Source organism: Quercus lobata, chromosome 1, assembly GCF_001633185.2.
Source record: "Quercus lobata isolate SW786 chromosome 1, ValleyOak3.0 Primary Assembly, whole genome shotgun sequence".
Lineage (NCBI taxonomy): Eukaryota > Viridiplantae > Streptophyta > Magnoliopsida > Fagales > Fagaceae > Quercus > Quercus lobata.
The window spans coordinates 26516118-26539637 of record NC_044904.1 but is presented as its reverse complement, the minus strand read 5'-3'; the positions used below and the strand labels follow the sequence as shown (position 1 = coordinate 26539637).

Here is a 23520-nt window from a genome sequence, read left to right as displayed (position 1 = left end):
ATGGGTGGTTATGATCTTAAGGCTTCTCCTCCACCACCTTCTCCAGTGGCTTTTGAGTCGAGGATGATGCTGATGATGATGGAGATGCTAGCTCTACCGATGAGATGTCTACTTGACACTCTTACCCTTTGTCACTTGTGACAAAAAGGGAGAGTAGTTTTGGATATGAGAGTAGTCATTCTTAGGGGGAGAGTTAGTATAAGACATTTTGTTAGGGGGAGTGTTGATATTTGAGGGAAGTAGTGAGGATTACATGTATCTTTTTCTTTTCTCTATTTTAGATACATTTGTTCTTGTACATGGGTCTTGTGGCCATTTTGACATACATTGTACTTATCTTCTTTTTATATGTTAATGTATGTTTCTTTCACCTACCCTTACATGTGTTGTTTCTTTTTTCTCTTTATGCACATGCTTCTTATTAGGTGTATGCAATCTATTACTTCTATTTCACACAAAGATACCTTGATGAGTTTCGTTTAAAAGTGTTTCAGAAATACAGGTTGTCAAAGTCTTCTTGCCATAAACTCTCTTCTTGCAAAGTTTTTCAAGAGTTTGGGTTAGGATAGATTTTATTGTATTCAACAAGTGAATATGAGTTAAGTGATTTATGACTTCTCTCATATGTTCATTTGTTTGTTGTGATTTTGTCATGGATTGCCAAAGGGGGAGATTGTTAGGACATATGTGATTCACTTGTTAGGAATATATGTCACTATTTTATGTAATTGGCTTATCCTTTGACAAAAGACACTTTACTTGTACTTGGGTAGATCTAGGATGTGTTTAATACTTCAAGAAACTGTGTTTCAAGATCAAGTGTTGAAGACATGCAAGTTTGTCCAAAATTCAAGCTGAAGAAGTGCTGTTCATTAAAGCTCGACAGCTAGCTATTCATCGAGCTTAAGAAGCTGTTCCAGCCCCAAGGCTCGACAGTTGCTCGACAGCACCTCGACAAACAGCTATCTATTGAGCTTTATGAAAAATAGAATTTCAGTTTTGTTTTGACTAAAATCCGTGATTATGTGTTTGGGCCTTCTTTTCTTCTAACCCTAAACATATAAAATGATTATTTTAAGGGCCGTCAAAGGGTATGCAAGTTACACAAGTGTTGAGCAAAGTTTTTTCAAGCAATTTGTAACCGGAAACAAAGTTTTGCCCTAATTCATCATTCTTGTGAAGAAGTTGCCGTGTATGTGCACCGTAGGGTTTTGTGACCAAGCATCTTCTTGATCTTCATCGTTGGGATGAACTGAAGAATTTTGCAGCCAACAACCTTCTCTAGTTGGTGATTGAAGATGCGTACTGGGATCCACGCATTGGTTAGTGATAGGCCACAAACTAAATGACCCCTTGTGATAGAAATTAATTAATTAATTAGTCAAGTTATTAATTAATCAATTTATCATGCAAAAACGTGGTAGCACAAACAAATTACCAATAAACTAATTATGTAGTGGAAAATAAATAACACGGTGATTTGTTTACGAATGGGGAAAACCTAACAGCAAAAACCCCACCGGGTGATTTTCAAGTCACCACTCTCGAAACTCCACTATTATCACAACAAGCGGTTACAAGTAAAGGAATCCCAAATACCTTACCAACCTACAGTTGAGCCCTTACCTCAATACCCAATTGGACTTGTTCTGTAGTGACAATTTCCCTTTTTGATGCATGGCTCCCAAGTATGGTTTATTATATTAGAGAGAGGCTAGCAGGGCTGTGTGAACAGTACCCGTGACTACTAACCAACACTTTCATTATGGGACTTACAGTACAAACTCAGAACTTCTCTTACTATATATATACACTCAATTAGAGTCTTAACACACTGCTGTTAGATGACATTGGCACATCTAATCTTGGGTAATAACCTTGTTAAAGGCAAGAGGCAATGATAATTATTGTGTTATAACATCTTAATCAGTCCAAAGAATTTTTTGATCAAAATAAACTGTATAAGTATATGAAATTGTGAAATTATGATAAACATGTGCCATTTCAAATAGAATATTCATATATTAGTAAATTGGATTTTATTAACTTTCTAAAACAGGTGCAATCCACTTAATAATGCAAGTTTTCTTACTAGTTCAAACTAAAATAACTAAAGAGTTGTAACCTCATGTGCAAGTTGCAAAACTAGATACAACAACAGTTACAAACAACTCAAAATGAAAGACAAACAATTACATTAACCGCTAAAATAAAACTCATTAGGCCTAAACCAAGATTGCTGCTCCTAAACACAAGCAAATGATGAGCTGCCTACCTAAACTCAAAGAGCCTAAACCAAATGTTTTTTGGCTTTCATAACAATCTGTCCAGGAAATTTCAACTATGATTTTAATATGTAGATGATCATAACAACAATATTAATAGGAAGACTATCACAATATGCAAACATATAATTCTGTGTATGTGTGTGTGTGTTTCATTCTAAAATAAAAATGTTGTTCACTTGGCCATGCTCAGCACCAATAAAACGTGTCTCCCACCTAAGCTTCACCTGCCTATGGCTACAAGTATGCGTTGGGATTTTTTTTTTTGAGAAGTGCATTGGGGTCACTTAGATACATATATATGCTATCACATAACGCTCACTTTTAGTATACTTTTTATACAGCTGACCACAATAACAACAACAAACAATACATGTAAAACTCCATCCAAAAATAAACGTCCATGTAACATTTGCAATATTGCAGAACACTTTGATTCAACTTATGAAATAAGCCATCTGATACTCCAATACTTAGGCAATCAGCATTTCCAATACATGGAAAGGCTAACACAAGACAAAGTTTGTGTGTTATCTCATATATGTTGGGAACAAAGGAAGTACTCATGCTTGTTTCACGCTTAACAATTAACAGAAAAATTCTCCTCAGATTTCTAAAAAAAAATACTTCCATATGTGCAAAACAGAAAATTTCTGTCTTACCCAAATAAGCAAACAGTTAAATAAATAACTTTCCTAGCTTTTTGAGTGACATGTAACTAGGCTACCAAGTAATTTCATGTCAGTCTTGATCTTAAGATACTGCACTTGCAAGGTAAGTGGGTCTTCCCTACCATGTGATAATGTCAATCAATTGGAGGTGGAGGAGGCTATTTCCCTATTATTAAACCTATGCATGGCACATCAGAACTTGGCAACATGGAAATTTACTTCCTAAAATCAGTCGATATACTTCAATGAACTAACTTGAAATGGTAAAGTTCGCTAGATTAATAAGAGTAACCAAATCAGATGAAATTCAATTGCAGCAAAAGACATTAATTGCGTGGTTCCCTTTCTAAACAGTAATTCTTCAGGCTTTAATGATGTTTAAACTTGGCAACAAGCCAACAACTAACAGTGATAACTGATGTGTGATTTATCCATTTAATAGACTTCTGCACACCAAGATAAAATTTTGTAGCTCTTTGCTACAACTAATAAAAAACAATGGAAATAAAAAACAATTGAAAAAAAGAAATGAATTCTCACCTCCAAATTCTAGCTTTGATGTGAGCTTCGAAAGTTCATTAAAAATAATCTTGTCAACATAAACACTAGATTTTCAATAACTGATGAGAACAACAAAAAAGTGCTCAATGATGTGCCATTATAAATTTACAGAATTCAGTTATTAGCCATACATATAATCTGGAATGATAAAATTAATGCACAAATAACAATTAGCACAAGTAAGGGGAAGCATCTGTGCGTGTAAATTGTATAATTTTAACTGCAAATTAAGCAAATCAGATCACAGCACAATCAACCAATCGACTGATTAAGCTAACTCCTCCACAAGGAAAAAAGAAAGAATGTTCACTAAAAAACATAATGACAATTATAAGCACTAGCAGAAGAAAAGGGAACAAGTAAGCATACACTACATGACAATTATTTAGTAGCCATTGTCTTACATACACACCCATGGTAAACATAGTTTCTGCAAAAAAAAAAAAAGAAAAAAAGAAAAAAGAGAGAGTGCAATAGGTACATAAAAAGAAAATCCGATTACAAAAACACTAAGCCTAAGAAACCCTATCGAGACAATCCCCTTTCCTTCAGGAAAAATGAAATTCAGGGTTCCTTTGGTACTGCATCTCTAGCCACTTCAACTGGACATCCTTCTTGTTAAGGACATATTTTGTGTAATTGGCTAATCTTTTGACAAATCACACTTTACTTGTATTTGGGTAGATCTAGGATGTGTTTAATACTTCAAGAAACATGTTGTTCAAGTCTAGTATTAATGCCATGAAGATTGGACCAAGAAACAGGTGAAGAAAAGCTATTCATTAAAGCTGGACAGATAGCTTGACACCTGCGGACAGATAGCTTGACACCTGCTCGACAGATAGCTATCGAGGTATCTATCGAGATTTAATGAATGAAGCTCAACAGATTCTTGATCGATCGAGGTATCTGTCAAGGTTACGGGAATTTAGATTTACAGATCTGATTTTTGACCTAAGCTTATGTATTTGTGTAGGGTTTCTTTTCTCACAACCCTAGACCTATATAAAGCTTACTTTAGAGGCCGTCACATAAGAGAATACAAGTAGAACATATGAAAAAAGTGACCGATACCTTATTTTCTTTGAAAGAAGCTACTGCATCTTTGCGCCTTAGGGTTTTGTAACCAAGTGCTTCTTAATCTTCATTGTTGATGAAGTGAAGAACTTTGCAGCCAACATTCTTCTTCCTTAAGTTGGTGAGTGAGTCACGTATTGGGATTCGTGCAAAGGAGTTAGTCACGTACTGAGATCCGTGCAACAAAAAAGGTGGCATTCATATATTGAAGAGTTTAGAGGTTCTGAAGCGGTAGAAGGTTTCTGCTGTGAGTTCATCTACGGGGATTGTAGAGTCTAGGGACAAAGCTTTTGTACTATATCTGAAACTTCTCTTAACTATAGTGAATTACTTTTCGGGAAGGTTTCCCCCCAGGTTTTTACTATGAAACTAGTTTGTTTCATTAGTTTTCCTGGGTCATCATATCTTGTCTTATTTATTTTTCCATTAGATTTTGACATCATATTGATGTTTGTTTGTTTTAACAAGTTTTATTCATAATAAATATAATTAACAACTTGAGTTTAAAACTTGTTAATTCTATCAACCAGGGTCTAAATTTCCCTACACGTCTCATTGCTTAATGCTACAAACATGTTCCTACCTTCAACTTTTTCCATAAAGAAGAGGGTGCTGAACAGATGAAGGCGATCACCCGGTTGCACCCCAGGAAGACTCAACACCATGTCCAGAATTGATTTAAGCTTAGCAGTTGCTTTGGAAGCACATGGTGTACAAGTACTTACACTTCTACTTTCAACAATAACATCTGAGATGCTCTTCAAAGAGTCGGACATCTCTTGCACAACTAAACGCATTTTTCTTGGTTTCTTGCAAATTGGCTTGAAAAGGTGGACACCACTTGCCAAGCCTTTCCCCTTATTCACTGCCGATCTTGCCCTTGACGATGATGGGCCTTCAACGTCCATTGGGTCAACATTCACAGAGGGTTGGCATTGGGGGTCAACAAATTCCTTGCTATTAGCGGAGTCCCTAGACCCTTTGGTGCTTTCCTTTGGTATTTGACCACTCGTGCAGAATGTACTTTTCCCCATTGCAAACGTGCCTCCAAACATGATGTCCATGGAGTCTTTATTCGGCATGCCTCTTTTTTTAAAGTTTCTTGCCTTAGGACATGCCTACATGTGAATAACCAGTAATTAGAACACAATAATACATAGTTGTAGACAACGGAGTTTTTCACAATTATGTAAAGTGAACTAACCGCAATCTTTCAAGTCCACCACTCATCACTGGCATCAAGTTGCTCAGTTCCAGGATCAAGACCCAATCCAGTCTCATGCTCAAAACACTCTTTTTTCAAAAATCCTCAACTCCTCTTGCCCTCTAGGACTTGAACAGCACATAAATCACAAAATGCTTTTAGTTCCGTTGGTTCTTTCCAATCAGTTCTCGCATCATTACCACTGTCCTTCGATTTCCCCTTAACCATTATTGCTACAACTTCCTTCTATACTCATTGAGGCATTTCAATAGACAGTTCGTGCATATCATAATCAGTTACGCATGTCCACATGAAAAATGCAAAGTAAACTCACATAGTCCAAATACAAAAAAGGTTGGAAGAGATACACACAAAATTACACGAATAGAAGAGAAACCCACATACTAGTGTCATGGAAAACACAAAAACCAAACACAAACATTGGACACAGAAAACACACACAAACGTTGAACACAAAAAACCATAGATTGAACCCTCATGGAAAAAAAATATAACCACACACCAACAGATCAAAGAGTATAAGAAGTTAGACACAACTTACCCATGAATGCAGAGACCCATAGTGGCGGCAACGACGTCCCAAGCGGAGAGAAGGTGAGCTCGAGTGAAGGAAGAACAGAGGGAATGGGGTGGGTTTTTTCTGCGTAATGGGTTTGCAATGTAGGTGTTTTATCTATTTTGATGGGTTTTTGGCTGGTGGGTAGGTGTAGTTCATTGATTCAGAAGAGGACAGAGCATTGATGAAGAACATTGAAGACATCTGCCATGGTAGTTGAGAGAAGAAACTCCTGGAGAATTATAGCCCTTGGCCGGAACACTGCGTTTTGTGTTTGTGACTCTACCCTTCTTTCATGGGTTGTTTGTGTGTGAATAGTACTGAGCGTTTGTGTCCATGAACAGTACAGCACACGCCCTCTTTTAATGAAATGGTGCGATTTATTTTTTCATCCTGCATTTTCAACTGGGCTTATGCGCGTTTGTGAGCGTACTGTAGCGTGGGTCCCTTGCATTTATAAACGCAAACACAGAAATGTACTGCAGAAAATGTTAAATCCAAACGCTACCTTAATGTGCGTTAGGATTAAAAATTAAAATTATTTCACTATTCAGCTTATTTTTGCTACTATTCATGGGTCCCACTGCACTTTTAGCACTATTCATGGACCTCATTGTATCATTTCAACTAACTTTTACTTTTATCTACAGTACTTTCAGCAATAATTTTTCAGTTTCAGCAAAATAAGCGGTATCTAAATACACCCCTAGTAGAGATTTTTTTATTCATTTTAGAGTCCTCGATAATAGATACTACTACAGAGCCAATGTTTAGAAGCCATGCACAAAAAATGATAATCTATACTAAGTTTAGCCACACACAAAAAATGATAATCTATACTACTACAGAGCCAATGTTCCATGACATACTATTATACTAATTATAAAAATAAATGTTAGTAATACTAATATATAATAATAATAAATTCAAGAAAAATATGGAATATTAAAAAAAATCTAAAATCTAACCCTTTTTTTTTTGGAAAAAAAAAATCAATAATAAATAGGGTAAAAATTAGTACACACATCATGTTATACACTTTCACACACACACACTCGAACTGTAAGTCTATGTACAATTTTTTTTTTTTTTTTGATAGGAACTTTGAAAACTTCATTAATCAAATTAGTTCAACAACGATACATCATGGTGAAGAGATTGCTCAATAAAGCAAGGGTTCTCTTCCACCCAAGCAATAAAATCAACAATACCAATCGCATGTTTTGCTAACAGATGTGCTAGTCTATTACATTGTCTACGGACATGTGAAAATTCCACATGGTTTAAGTAGCCACTCAAGACCTTAATACTTGATACAACTACTGCCACTGAAGAGGGAGGTGAGGTGTTACCACAAAGGGCATTAAAAAATGTCAAGGAATCCCCTTCCATGATAAAGTCCTGGATACCAATTTCTCTTGCGAACTGAACTCCTGCTTCAACAGCCTTTGCCTCAGATTCCAAAGGCCCCAAAGGTGCATTGATCTTTTTACTCAACGTTGCTATTACCTAACCATGGCAGTCCCAAATTAAGACACCTACTCCTGCTGCTTTCTGGGCCTTGAAGACCGCTAATCCACATTAATTTTATATTTGTCCGGCAGTGGAGGTGACTACATCGTTACTTGAACCGCTGGAACTGTGGCTGGTCGCTCAAGTGCTGCATAATACTCCTTGAGGTAGTGAGAAGTCCACTGCACCAATTCATTGCCCGACTTCTTTTTACTCCCATTACGCACCTCATTCCTATTACCCCATATTGCCCATGCAATTGTTGCAACCAAAGCCACCTTTGACTCATCATAGGTTCTCCCTATAATCATGTGCCACATTAAATCAAAGCAAGAGTGAATATTATCTGTGTCAATTCTAAAATGGATCTTAGTGCAACTCCATACCTCCCTTGCTCTAGGGCAACTCCAAAATAGATGGCCTGATGTCTCAGGTTTTTCATGACACTCACTACAGCAGTCATCTTACAGCACCTGTCTTCGTACTAAATTCTTCCTTGTTGGTAAATTGTCACGGCATGCCCTCCATATGAAATGCCGAACCTTATGTGGTGCTGGTATCTGTCATAGTAACTTCCAGAATTTTTTAGTTTGGCTATCATCTGAGCTTGAGCCATGATTGGTAGGCTGAGAGAGGTTCATTGCTAACTTGTATGCGCTATGGACACTAAATAATCCATTTGCACTTTCTGCCCACATAAGTCTATCCTTAGGTGGTTGTATACTCAGTGGTATGCTTTTAATACACTTTGCCTCGTGTGGAAGGAAAAGTGCATCAATCACCTGTGCTTTCCATTGGCTAGAATCCTGTGCAATCAATTCACACACCTTTGTTTCTGCACTCAAGAATAGTCTAGGAGATACTACTTGGTATGTTGATGCAGAAGGCAGCCACTTGTCTCCCCATACCCGAATGGATGTCCCTTTACCTACATTCCACCAACTCCCCTGCTTCACCAAATATTGAGCCGCCATGATACTACTCCACATGTAAGATGGATTTGTACCAATTGAAGCATGTATAAAATCTATACGAGGGAAATACTGCATTTTAAACAGCCTATATAATAGGGAATTCTACATTGTTTGAAGCCTCCATCCTTGTTTGGCAAGTAGTGCAAGATTGAATTGTTTTAGTTGATGAAAACCCATTCCACCGGCTGCCTTGGGTTCACATAGTTTGTCCCAACTAATCCAAGCCATCTTCCTCTCATTTTGTTTCTAACCCCACCAAAATTGCAAATCAGACTAGTCAATTCATCACATAGAGAGTCGGTTATTTTAAAGCAATTCATAGTGTACGTAGGTATAGCTTGAGCTACAGCCTTAATCAACACTTCTTTTCCTACTTTTGACAAGAGTTTCTCCTTCCAACCTGCCAATTTCTTACCAAGCCTTTCTTTAATTTCCTTGAAAGAATGCCGTTTATTTCTTCCCGCAAGAGACAGTAATCCCAAGAACTTCTTATGTTGCTGAATGACTTGTGCCCTAAATCTATTTTTGATTTCTTCCTTCACTTCTTCCGAAGTATTACTACTAAAAAACAATGATGTTTTGGTTCTATTCAACTGCTGCTCGGATGCCTTCTCATAGACTGCAAGGATTTTTTGTAAAGCGTTGCACTCTTCAAGTGTGGCCTTGTAAAAAATAATGTTGACGTCTGCAAAGAAAAGGTGTGAGATTTTGGGTCCATTTCTGCAAATACTTAAACCCTCCATCTCTCCATTATCCACTGCTATCCAAAATGTGCCCTTACAATTGGCGCCATCTATGGGAACACTTGAGCTTTGGTGAGATCAACGTTTAGCCATGATAGGATAAGGTCCCAACGTCAAGAAGAATCTGTTAGTTCCCAACGTCAAGATCATTTTTTCAACCTTGAGTGAATGAGGGATTGTGAGGTTAGTGTACATACCACGCATACTAATAGGAGCCAGTCTTGAAGTGGGAGTCACATGTCTCATGGAGAGAATACTAGGAACATGTAGTTGGAGATTGACCATCTACGTAGGAAGTTACGTCGTAGGCAACAGAGAGGGACTCCTTCAAGTTTGGAGCCTTCTTCTGATGATGATAAGGACAACAGCTACAAGCCTAGATCAAGGACTCCTCCTAAGACTCATGCAATGAGGATTGCCATTATAAGCGGAGAAGTGGTAATGACGCCATGAGTAGGGCTCTAAACTAGATTTATAAGTCACCTTTTACACAAAGGATTGAAGGAGAAAAACTTCCTTGATGATTTACTTAGCCAACGTTTACCATGTATAATGGTAGAACAAACCTTGTGGAGCATGTCAGGCACTTTAACTAAAGAATGGTTGTTCACTCAAAGAATGAAGCCTTGATGTGTAAGGTGTTCCCATCCAGCTTGGGGCCTGTGGCGATGAGATGGTTTGATGGGTGGAAGGAAGGTTCGATTAACTCCTTTAAAAAGCTCACTAGAGCGTTTGGGGCTTGCTTTGTTACTTTCAGTAGGGTTCCTTGGCCCTTGGATTCTTTGCTGTCCATGATCATGCGAGAGGGAGAAACCCTGAAGACCTACTCTGACAGGTACTGGGAAATTTTTAATGATATAGATGAGAATTTTGATGATGTAGCTATAAGGACTTTCAAGGTCGACTTGCCTGCTGAGCACAATTTGAGGAAGTCTTTGACGAAGAAGCCCATTAGGAGTGTACGCTAGCTCATGGATCATATTGATGAGTACAAATGGGTAAAGGAGGACCAACAACAAGAAAAGGGGAAAGACAAGGTAGTTTCTCAAGACCAAAGGGATTTCAAGTCGGAGAGATACAATAATAGTCGACCCAAGAAAGATTTTTTTGGGCACTCTGGGTTTGCTATTGTCCAAATAGTTAACACAATGTTCAGGGAGCCTGTATACCAAATTTTGGAGAAAGTAAAGAATGAGCCATATTTTTGGTGGCCCAATAAGATGGGTGGAGACCCTACAAAGTGTAATTAAAGTCTTCATTATCAGTACCACCAAGATCGAGGACACATTACAGAAGAGTGTAGGACTTTATGGAATCATCTAGAGCAGCTAGTTAAGATTGGGAAGTTAAAACAACTCTTGTATTAGCCCAGTGGACAAGGTAGTCAGGCAGGGTCGGGAGCTCAGAAGTATGCTTCTTTAAGACCGCCTTTGGGGACAATCAGCGTTATCTTTGCTGCCCTAGGTAGGACTGGCTTTCATCCATCTAGGGTGATGTCTATAGATCGGCCATTTGCAGAGGTCCTGATCCCTGATCCTAAAAGGAGTAGAATGGGTGTTCGACCAGCCTTGAGCTTTTCCGATGAGGATAAGGTGGGAACCCTGCAGCCGTATGATGATGCCCTGATGGTTACCCTTAGAATTGGAGGGTATGCTATAAAGAGGGTTTTGGTAGATTGGGGAAGCAGTGTAGAGATCATGTACCCTGATCTATTTAAGGGGTTGAAGTTGAAGCTTGAGGACTTGGTCTGTTATAACTCTCCTCTAATAGGGTTTGATGGGAGGATTGTCTTTCCGAAAGGCTAAATCAGACTACCTGTTCAAGTAGGGTCAGAAGTTATGGAAGTGAACTTCGTTGTAGTAGATGCCTACTCCCTCTACACTACTATTGTGGCAAGACCTTGGCTTCATGCCATGGGGGCTGTGTCTTTCACCTTGCACTTGAAGGTGAAGTATCTATCAGGGGATCAGGTTGAAAAGCTGATTGGAAGTCAATCTATGGCCAGACAGTGTTTAGTGGCTGCAATTAGGCATCAGACTGGAGGTGAATCCTCGGCCCCTACAAAGAGGGATTTATAGCAATCAAGGGGAATAGTCTTGTTCGCAGACATGGTAGTAGAAAGGGCAAAGTGTGAAGAATTGGAAAAAATCGTTATTGATGACGACGAGAAGTTTTTCCAAGTAGGAGTGCAACTACCTCCTCGGGAGAAGGAAGAATTGATTGTTTTCCTTAAGAAAAATGTTGATGTGTTTGCATGGAGTGCTTATGAGGCTCTTAGGGTGGATCCAAATTTTATTTGCCACCACTTAAACATTAGTCCATCTGTTGCTCCTAAAAAGCAACCACCTCAGCGCTCTTCTAAAGAACACTCTGATGCTGTCAAGGAGGAGGTGATCAAGGTTAAGCCGGCATAGGTAATAAAAAAGGTGTTTTTATCCTAAATGGTTGGCTAATATAGTGGTGGTAAAGAAGAAGAGTGGGAAATGGCGAGTATGTATAGACTTCACTGATTTAAACAAAGCTTGCCCAAAAGACCCCTTCTCAATGCTTCAAATAGACCAATTGGTGGATGCAACTGTGGGTCATCCTCAGATGAGCTTTTTGGACTCCTTTCAAGGGTATCATCAAATACCGTTAGCTTTGGATGATCAGGAGAAGACTGCTTTTGTTATGCCTATTGGGAATTACCATTACAAAGTGATGCCCTTCAGACTGAAGAATGTAGGATCTACATATCAGAGGATGATGACTAGGATGTTCAAGCCTCAACTCGACAAAAACATTGAAGTCTACATAGATGATATGGTGGTGAAGAGCAAGGTAGAGTCCGAGCATGTGAATGACCTCTGAAATATTTTTGAAATACTAAGAAAGCATAATTTACGCCTTAATGCTTCCAAGTGCTCTTTTGGTGTTAGTTCGGGCAAGTTTCTTGGTTATATGGTCACTTATCATGGAATTGAAGTCAACCTTCATTAGATCAAGGCAATTAACAATTTGCAGCTTCCTCGGAATCCCAAGGAAATCCAGAAATTAACAAGAATGATTGCTGCTCTGAACTGATTCATCTCTCAGTTAGCGGACAAGTTTAGACCTTTCTTCCAATTGTTACATAAGTGGAAGGGATTTAAGTGGACCGAGAAATGTGTCGTAGCCTTCTAGTAGTTGAAAAAGTATCTTTCTCAGCCACCCATCATGTCCAGGCCCGAAGAGGAGGAGGTTCTGTTTGCTTACATTGCTGTAGCCTCTCACGCGGTGAGCCTAGTACTGATAAAAGTTAATAATGGAGTGCAAAAGCCAGTTTATTGTGTGAGCAAGTCGTTGCATGAAGCAGAAGTTCATTATTTACCATTAGAGTAGGCCATCTTGGCAGTGATGCATACTACACGAAAGCTCCCTCATTATTTCCAAGCTTATACAGTTGTGGTTTTAACCCAACTTCCCCTTAAATCACTACTTCAAAAAGCTGATTACACAGGAAGAATTGCCAAGTGGGGGACAATCTTAGGGGCTTTTGATATCAAGTACATGCCTCGCACCTCTATTAAGGGCTAGGTCCTTGCAAATTTGGTGGCTAAATTTATTGAGCCTCCACTAGAAGAGGAAGGCGAAAAGCAAAGAATGGAAGGAAAATCAGTTGAGACAATCTCTTTACAAGGACCTCTATCTTGGAAATTATACGTTGATGGTACAGCTAATCAAAGAAGATCTGGAGTGGGGCTAATTGTGGTATCTCCCAAAAAGATTACTATTGAGAAATCCTTAAGGTTGGGCTTCTCAGCCACAAATAACGAGGCTGAGTATAAGACTTTATTGGTAGGGATGGCTATGGTTCAAAAAATGGGAGGAAAAGCAGTGGAGGTGTTTTCGGATTCAAGATTGGTTGTAGGTCAAGTAAAGGGAGAGTTGGAAGCTAGAGATTTGATAATGCAAGAGTACCTAAGCCAAGTTAGGCACTTGCAATCAAGTTTTGAGTATTTCATCTTGCAGCAAATCCCAAGAAGCAGAAATATGCATGCTGACTCTCTTTCCATCCTAGCTGCCTATTTGGCGCAAAGTTTACCACAAGTTATCCTCGTTGAAGATTTATATTAGCCCATTAAGATAAAGAGAGAGAAGGCCCAGGTTCATCAAATTAGGGTAGGGCCTAGTTGGATGGATTCTTTAGTTCTATTCCTTAAGGATGATATCTTGCCCGAGGAGAAGGGGGAGGCAGATAAAGTGAGAAGAAAAGCTCCTCGTTTTTGCTTGTCCAAGGATCAAAAGTTATACAAACACTCTTTTTCTTGGCAATGTTTGCTATGCATCCATCCTGAGGCAGTAGAGTCACTCTTGGAAAAGTTACATGAAAGGATTTGTGGAAGTCATACAAGGGGTAGATCACTATCTCACAAGGCCCTCACTCAAGGGTATTGGTAGCCAAGTATGTAGAAGAAAGTACAAGAATATGTGAAGAAGTGTGACCAATATTAGAGATTTACTCCTAACATTCATCAGTCGGGGGGTGTCCTTAATCCTCTGTCTAGTCCCAAGCCTTTTGCTCAATGGGACTTAGATATTATGGAGTCATTCCCTAAGGTAGCAAGAAATAGGAGATGGCTTTTGATTGGCACTGATTACTTCACCAAGTGGGTTGATGTTGATCCATTAGCTAACATTAGGGATGTGGATGCAAAGAGGTTTTTGTGGAAAAATATTGTCACTCGATTTGGGATTCCTCATACCCTCATCTCGGACAATAAACTTCAATTTGATAGTAAGGCTTTCAGGAGGTACTACTGCGAATTAGGTATTAAGAATAGGTATTCAACTCCGGCTTATCTACAGGGGAATGGACAAGCCAAGGCTGTCAATAAGGTCATAGTGAATGGGTTTAAAAAGAGGTTGGATGATGCAAAGGGTAAGTGGGTGAAAGAACTGCCACATGTTCTTTGGGAATATCAGACTACCCCTCGTCGGTCAATAGGGGAAACACCCTTTTCAATGACTTATGTGTCTGAGGTTGTGATTCCTTTGGAGACTGGGTTCCCCATGCTGAGGACGAGCTTGTTCACTCCAAACAACAATGACAAACTAATGGAAAGGAGCCTAGATTTGATTGAAGAACAAAGAGAAAATGCCATGGTTCAGTTGGCATATTATTAACAAAAGCTCAAACAAAGAGAAAATGCCATGGTCATGCCTGGTTCCTCAGACCACATACCTTAGGTAAATTAATATTCTTGATTACTTGTTTGAATATTAAACAGAACCTTGGTCATGCCTGGTTCCTCGGACCACATACCTTGGGTAAATTAATATTCTTGATTACTTGTTTGAATATTAAACAGAACCTTGGTCATGCCTGGTCTCTCGGACCACAGACCTTGGGTAAATTAATATTTATTAAATAGAACATTGGTAATGCCTGGTTCCTCAGACCACATTCCATGGGTAAATTAATTTTCTTAATTACTTGTTTGAATATTAAATAGAACATTGGTCATGTTTGGTTCCTCGGATCACATACCTTGAGTAAATTAATATTCCTTATTGTTTGTTTAAGTATTAAATAGAAGCATGGTCATGCCTGGCTCCTCGGACTACATATCGTGGGTGAATAAATACTCCTTAAGCAAATATTCATGTGTTAAATAGAACCTTGGTCATATTTGGCTCCTTGGACCATATACCTTGGGTAAATTAACATTACTCAGTATCTCCCTAGGTGTTAAACAAAACCTTAGTCATATTTGGTTCCTCGAACCATATACTATGGATAAATTAACACCTACCACTGCTTTGATATGCTGTTAAGTGGATGAGTATGTGAAACTGTAAGTAAGTGCATGGCTTATCATTATTTGAGATTGAGAAGGAAAGCCTAAAGCACATATAGTCATATGAGTTGCTTGTTTCAAACATGTAAGGTATGTTTTTGAAGTTAAGATTATACTTTATTAAAGATTGTAGACTTGGAAGGTTTAGCCTGTTCTATTGTTGATTGTGTAAAGTGTAGCAACTATACTATCACTTGTATAGATAATTGTTGAAGTCAAGAATGTAGGTATATCTTAAATTGAATGAAATTATATCTCATTTTTATATCAATTAAGTGAAAGGTAAAGCAGAAGTTATGTTTGAATTTGCACAAATGTAATAGAGCATAAAAGAAGGTTAGCACTTGTCATTAAATAAAGCCTTGGAAAAGGCAAAATAAGTACAACTTTGCAAATATAAACAACAATTACATGAAAACAAGAAAGTCTACTAAATCTAGCCAAGGCCCTACTTAATATTAAGAGGAGGGTTGTCTTTTGCCAGGGCCTTGGTAGATTTAGCAGTAGCAGCCGTGATGGAGGTTGGACCTTTACCCTTGGGATCCTCCTTGGAAGGCATGGGAAGGGTTGCTAGGATAATTTCTAGGCTTCGAGAGGTTCCTTTATCCTTAGAAGGGTCTTTGGGGTGCAACTGGAGGCTTGGTAGCTTTAGGGACCACTCCTTTAGTTGTGTCATTTTCCTTTTCAACTGCCCTAACTTGCTCTGTGTCTTTAGGAGGATCATTGGAAGAGGGGAGAGCCTTAGTAGATACGCCTTTGTTGGGATCTAGATCCTTAGGGATAGTGTCAGCTTTGGAGCTTGAAGGGCCTGATGCTCGGATGGCTGAGAGATAATAGACGCTTTTTGCTTTCCTTAAGGCAGAAGAGGCCTCAACCACAGCCTGGTTGAGGGCCTCATTCCACACCTGAAGGTAGTAGGTTCTACAAATCCCAGAGACCTCAACCCTAAAGGTCTTCTTAGTCTCTGCCACCCCAACATCATAGCCATCTTGCTCGGCTTTCTCTACAGCTTTCTCCGTCTCTTCCAACTTCTTCTTCAAAGCCTTTATCTGTTCCTTAGCTGCAGATAGCTGGTCTTCAGTCTAGTGAAGCTGTTTACGTTGGCTTTCTGCCTGTTTCTTGAGTCCATGCAAACCAGCCTCGGCACTTTTCCTTTCCCGATCAACCTTGGTCAAATGGTTGTTCAGCTCCTGGATCCTTTTTTCGGCCAAGGAAAAGGCCTCCACGACAACGATCCGCCTCCCTTCTTCCTCTTTCATTTGCCGGTGGGATTTGGTCACCAGCTCCTCGACTAAATGCGTTGACTAGATAGCTTTCAAAGGAAATAGTACAGTAATGAAAGAAAGCAATTAGAGCCTTAAGTGTAAATATATAATAATAATAATAATAACTAAAAAATAAATGCAAATAAGAAAAAAGGTATACAGTACTTACCAATGCAAGGTCCCTCTTGAGACTTAGAAACACCTCGTGTTTCTTCATGGTCCTTAAGTCGGCCATGTCTCCTAGTAGTAATAGAGCCTACTCCACAGCATCTGTCATGTATCCAACTCTCCCTTGCTGGAAGTCCCTTATTGAGACATTTGAAGGGAGAGGAGATCCATTTAGCACAAATGGAGGATTCCAAGGTTGGATTTTGGAGGAGCGGTCATGCCCCCTGTCCACTATGGATCCTTCACTGGAGGACCTCGTCTGGCCAATCCTGGCCACTTTGGCCCCTTTCTGAGGTTTAGCTTTTCTAGTGGGAAAACCCCTCCCTTCCTCCACGACTTCCTTGCCCTTGGGGTCCCGTTTTGTCTTCTTATCAGCAAGGTCAACTTGAGAGGCTTGGAAAGGAGGAGGAGTGGGGGGTTTGGTTTGAATGGCCACCTGAAGCACATTACCCCCCGCATTGGACTTCAGAAGCTCCAAGAGACTTGTCTTAGCCTTGCGTTGTAGCACCATTGCGTCAGGAACGCTTACAGCTTCTTGGATGCTACTTACTTAGGCTAGAGGAAGGTGGCTAAGGTCACCAGCTAGAGGCTCTGAGGATTCAAGTTGGTTGAAAACCTCAAACTCGTCCTCAAAGTCTAAAACTTCAACTACTTGTTCATCCTCCTTAATTGTTGGCTAGGAAGGAGTTGCTTGCTTCTCGGCAGCGTGTTGAAATGGCAGTTCTACTTGTTGTACACCTTCTAGAATAGAGCCAGTAACGAGGAAACCCGGTACGACGATATTGATCTGGTGCAAGCGTGGGTCTCTCGCTCTGATCACGTACTTTGGTGCTTGGAAGCTGGATGATAAGGGTTCATAGCTGAGAATGAGGTGGGATGCTCTTAATTGTCCGTCTTTGTGGACAAAGATCTTGGACTTAAGTATTCTTGTCAGATCTGGCTCATTGACAAGGCTGAAATTAGGGATGGCAGAGTACTTATCTGCAAATTCACCAAAAACAAAAACATTGTTAGAAATACAGCATTGGTAAAAGAGGAATTAAATTACAAGTATAGATAGAAAGGGTAAATGCAGAAAATGTTAGTAAGAAAAGGGATATTGTTAAAATAGTAAACCTATACCTAAACACCCCACCTGGTGTCCTTTCTCGTGTTGGGCAGTGAAGCTCATCATGCCACTCCCTTGAGATGATTAGATAATTTTTATCCATACCCTTGTTGTACTCAGGGAGACATGATATGAGTTTGACCGTGGGAACTCTAATTTTTAGGTAGTACCCTTGCCCTGTTAGTTTGTGGTGGTTGTAAACCCAATTCGCGTCATGGTGGGTAAGGTTTACATTCATCCTCTCATTAAGAGCATCTACACTACCTAGAATCCTAAACATGTTAGTAGCACATTAGGTAGGGGAGAGTCTATGAGTGATGAGGTAGCCCTAGTTACCCTACCCATAGGGATTCTCGTCCCTCCTTCTATGAAGGCAATCATAGGGATTACCACTTCTCCCTCCTGCCTTAGGGCATGCCATTCCCCTCGGTGACAGTATCTGATGGAAACCCTAGGAGGAATATGGTAACGAGCTTTAAAGCTCTTTATACCCTCAGGGGTGTCTACTACGTAAGCAAATCTACCCATTTGAAAAATAGTCTAAGGTATGAGGGGGACGAGGTGAAATTCGAGGGGCCAAGGAAGAAAATGCTCTAAATGAAAATAAAAAATAAATAAAAAAAGAAGAAAATACGAAAGACAACTTACGGAAGGGAAGATGGGCTCCTTAGACTAATTCTTGAGATTTGAGAGTGTAAAAAGTGAAATAGTCGAGGTCTTCAGGCAATATATATATGAGAGGGAAAAGCAAGTGGGAAAACTCACGCCCAAGTCCCCATAAAATCTTCAACTGTTGGATCTTCATCGTACCATAGAATGTGGGGAACATGGAGCCGCAAAAAATAAATGCAAGTGCGTCCCAGATGCCGAAACGTCAAGAGCGTGCTTTTGGGCAGTTAAAAAGAAACCTGCACAAACAAAGATGACGTAAGGACAGAGCAGAATAATTGTTGTAATATCAAAATCCACCTTTTTCCCCGAAGAGCAAAAGACGGGAATTTCGAAGGGCTATTGTAAGGATGCAAGGCCCAGAATGCATATTGGGCCGTGAGCTTTGTCTGAGGACATTAGCAGCTCGAGGACAATTAGACATTAGCGAAGACGTACAAATCAGTAGGTTATGGAGGGATTTTGGCCTTGAAGGTTTGGGAAGGTAGTCTGAAGAGAAATGCCTCCTTGGCTAAGCAGAGTAGAGGTCAAAAGGTTTGACCTGCCATCAAGAGCAACACTTCGGACAATTCTACTGGTAAGGATAAACATCATGAGGAAATAGGACAAAGGGAAGCTGAGAAATATCTAGGAGAAAGCTGCTACCATCGCATTAAATGCTCTGCAGCTAACTCTCAAGCCGCATTAATGTAGAGGTGATACCACAACAGTAATATTCAGCCTTATAGCTATCCCCAAAGACTTTAGGAAGGTGCTAATGGGACAAGGATTAAAGCCAGCAACTTGATCTACACGTAGAGGGCTGAGATGAAGCAAAACAGAGTAATATAAAGAAGAAAGACCCCATTACAAGAGGATCATCTGAGGATCTGTAGGAAAAACACTGTAGCAATAAGAACTATAACTGTAATTAAGTTCAAGAGAAATATATACAAAGACTGTTCTTCTTGGACTTTGTTGAGGAAGAGTTTCTTTGCACAAAACTTGTTTGTCTTTATTTTCTTGTCATCTTTAATCTATTGTGATTGTTGTCAACCTTATTGACTAGTTTCCAACCCACTCTCTATAAATTCGTTGTGTTGGGCTCTTTAGGCCTTAATCCTTTTACTTTTTATGCTTAGGAACCATAATGTGCCCTTACAATAGGTATAATTACATATTTGAACTATGTCAATCAAGCCTTGATTTTATCAATTATTTTTTAATTATAGATCTTTATAATATTAACAAACACATCAATGAAATATACTATATAAGAAAATAATAAAATATATGACTAATTTTACTATAAAGATTTACAAATTGACTTGGTAGCTATGTGATTGGTGCCACAAAAGCATCATGATAAATAAATTCATTTTTTTGTTTAAAAGTTCTAAAAACTGAATTAAAAAAAAAAAATTAAATGATGATTTGGAAAATTTTGTATTTTCAAAAAATTATGTGGCAACATTAAAGAAAATTTAACAAAAATTCAAAGCCTTTTCATTTAAGTTACGGTTAACAGATACCCTTAGGGCAATTGTGCATGGATCATTTTAGAAATTTTTTGATACCACCTTTATGGGAAATATAAAAGGTTGACAAAAATTTAGTTACTTTTTCATTTTCCCATGAAAATTTCTAATTTTTTTTTTTCTAAATTAATGCTCATAGGATATCTATTGATTTATCCCTTCATTTTATATAAATATTTGTTGGACATGTACAATGTAGGAGGAAGTAAAATCAACCAATTTTTTTTTATAAAATAATGACATGAAAAAATATGTGTTTTCAAAATTTTACATGGCAAAAGTAGATGAAGTTAACAAAAAGTTTGATTCCAAAATTATAGGGTTGCATCTTAATAGCATCCACATTGATGGTGGTATTTTGGCAAAATAGTTATTTTACCACTCAAAAAGCCAAAAATCTTGTATTATCAGTGATGTTAAAGCTAAATTTTTTTTTAACAACTAGCTATAGTAACTGTTATCTATAGCAATTATTGTACCAACAAGTTAAAATTAAAAACTATTTTTTTTATTCTCTCTCTCTCTCTCTCTCTCTCTCTCTCTCTCTCTCTCTCTCTCTCTCTCCTCTCTCTCTCTCTCTCTCTCTCTCTCTCTCTCTCTCTCTCACACACACACACACACACACACACACAACTGGATTTAGCTAAGATCCATGAACAAAGCTAATGAGAGGCCACCATTGATAGTGGTGACATGCAGCAAACTACCACCAACGGTGGTTGCCGCTCTTCCCTCTCTTCTATCTTTTTTATAAAGAATTTCTTTTGCTAGGGCCAAATCTCTCTCTCTCTCTCTCTCCCCTATTGTGTGTTTGGTTATTGATTGATTTGGGTTTGTGGTGGTTGTTGGTTTGATTTTGTCTTGTGGGCATGATGGAGGTGGTGGTTGGTTTGTGGTCACAGTGGTGGTTAGGTTGTTTTTTGGTGGGTTGATTTTGGGCAGGGGTTTGCAGTGATGGCAGGTGGGTGGGTTTCAGTTTGTGGTGGGTATCCATATGATGGATTTTTCTGGGTTATGCAATGGTTGGTGGCTGTGATTTGTTAGGATTGTGGGTGGTGGTGGTTTTGGGTTTGTTGACATTGGCGGTGGCTATGGGTTTGCTAGGTTGAGAAGAAAGAGGTGTGGGTTTGTTTTCTTGTTGATTGTTCTTGCTTCAGAGAGGAGAGAGTGATGGAGAGGAAGAAAGAGAAAGAGACATAGATAAAGAATAAAAAAAATAATAAAAGAATATTTAATTTTAGTAAAAAAAAAAATAGAACTTTTGATGTTGAGTTTATTCTAAAGTGACGTGTTAAAATAAATAAAGTATTTTTTTTAGTTGTTGAAAGCCGACTTTTTTTTTTGCATCACCATTGTGAATGCTCTAAATAATAACATTTGACTTAAAGGGACCCATAAAATAAAATAAAAATAGATAATGGATCCATAATTGTGGCTCCCTCCCAAAAAAAAAAAAAAAATCCATAAAAGTTTGCTCACCAAAAAAATAAAATTTCTAAAGCTTGATAATGCAAAGAACAACCACCTATAATCCGTAAGTGTTGTAGCCATCGCTTGCTGCCATTCACTAGCTCATCCTATGCTTTGAAAGATTAACAAAGAGATTGATGTGGTAATGCTGAATGAAGCTGTAGTTGCTGAACAAAGGCAATGTAGAAATTGGAGAGATTACCCTGACAAATAAGAGGATGGATTACTTTTTGGATAAGGTTTTGCTACAACCAACAATATAAAATAGCATGTGTTCTTACTTTTTTTTCTTGTTTTATTTTTACTAATTAATTTTTTTCCTATGAAATTTAATTAACCCTTAGCTACTTCAGACGAAAGAGCTATTTCATCAAAAAGTCAACTTTACTTTCATAGTAACTCGAACAAAACTTCAAAGCAACTATTAATTTTTGGTAAGGAAGAATAAGTGAACTAATTACCAATACATGTAGTTTCTTCATTGACATGCCTTTACTAGGACTATGTTACCCAATTGTGGATTTCTAATGATACAATTGGTTTTGTTTATGTCAGCAAAATCCGAGGAGCATGTAAATTACATCCCTGGAATTTCCTCCACACCACTAGTGAATATTCCTTTTCGTGGGAGAAACCAACAAATGACGCAAAGGTTTCTTGAAGCTTTTTCATGGGTAACCAAAGCACAATATCTCTTATTCATAGCTATCTATGAGTTCGAATCCAAAGTATTCGATGTTCTGAAAGTAGAATTCTCATTCCCTGTATATGCTATGGGCCCAATCGTACTTAACTTTGATTTTGGAGAAAACACAAACCACAAGGACAACAACTATCTACATTGGCTAGATTGCCAACCTAGAAGTTCCGTTCTATATATTTCAATGGAAAGTTTTCTTTCAATTTCTAGTGCCCAAATGGATGAAATTGCAGCTGGTTTGCGTGATAGAAGTGTCAGATTCTTTTGGGTAGCACATGATGAGACTAGCAAATTGAAAGAGGTTTGTGGTCATAGAGGATTGGTAGTGCCTTGGTGCAATCAATTGAGGGTCTTATCTCATTCTTCTGTAGGGGGCTTTTGGTCACATTGTGGATGAAGTTCCACTCGAGAAGGAATGCTATGTGGTATTCCATTTCTTACCTTTCCCATTATCTTTGATCAAATCTTGAATAGTAAGTTAATTGTGGAAGATTGGAAAATTGGGTGGAGGGTGAAGCAAGATGTGGAAATGGACAATTTGGTGACAAGAATGGAAATCGCAGGGCTAGTGTAGAAATTTATGGATTTGGAAAATGATGAAGTGAAAGAAATTTGGACAAGAGCAAGTGAAGTTCAACATGTGTGTCAACGTGCAATTGCAAAAGGAGGATCATCTGAAACCAGCATCAATGCATTCATCGAGGACCTTTCACATTGCATGGTTATTGAGTACAAAGTAACTTTTTTGTTCTGCATGATCATAAAATGCCTTGCCTTCTTCATTTTTTTTTTTTTTTTTTTTTGGGGGGGGGGGGGGGGGGGGGGTGAAATTTCACGTTGATCTTAAATTTAATTGTAAGATTCGTTCATAATCAACACGAATTAAGCAGAATCCATGCTTTCTTTTTTCATTTTTATTTAGGATTGACAGTAAATTGATAAACCAATAGAGGATTGACAATCCCAGCTTGTGTGTGCTTCCAAGTTTTCATTTTACTCAAGGTGAAGTTAGAGTGTCAGACCCATAACAACAAAATGGCCTGGAAAACAACTAAAAAGCATTTACTTGAATGAGTTTTATTTCTTCTTTTTTTTAGGTAATCTTTATACCAATTAACAATAGATTTTTAAAATGGAAAATTAAAATGAAATGGTAATTCAGAGCTAGAGATTTCAAATGGTTTTAAATTTGTTTTCACC

The 23520-nt window shown here is 38.5% G+C and overlaps 1 pseudogene; it reads left to right on the top strand.

Annotated features, from left to right (window-relative positions):
* LOC115951682 overlaps positions 1-23520 on the top strand; it is a 36781-nt pseudogene that overhangs the window by 11888 nt on the left and 1373 nt on the right.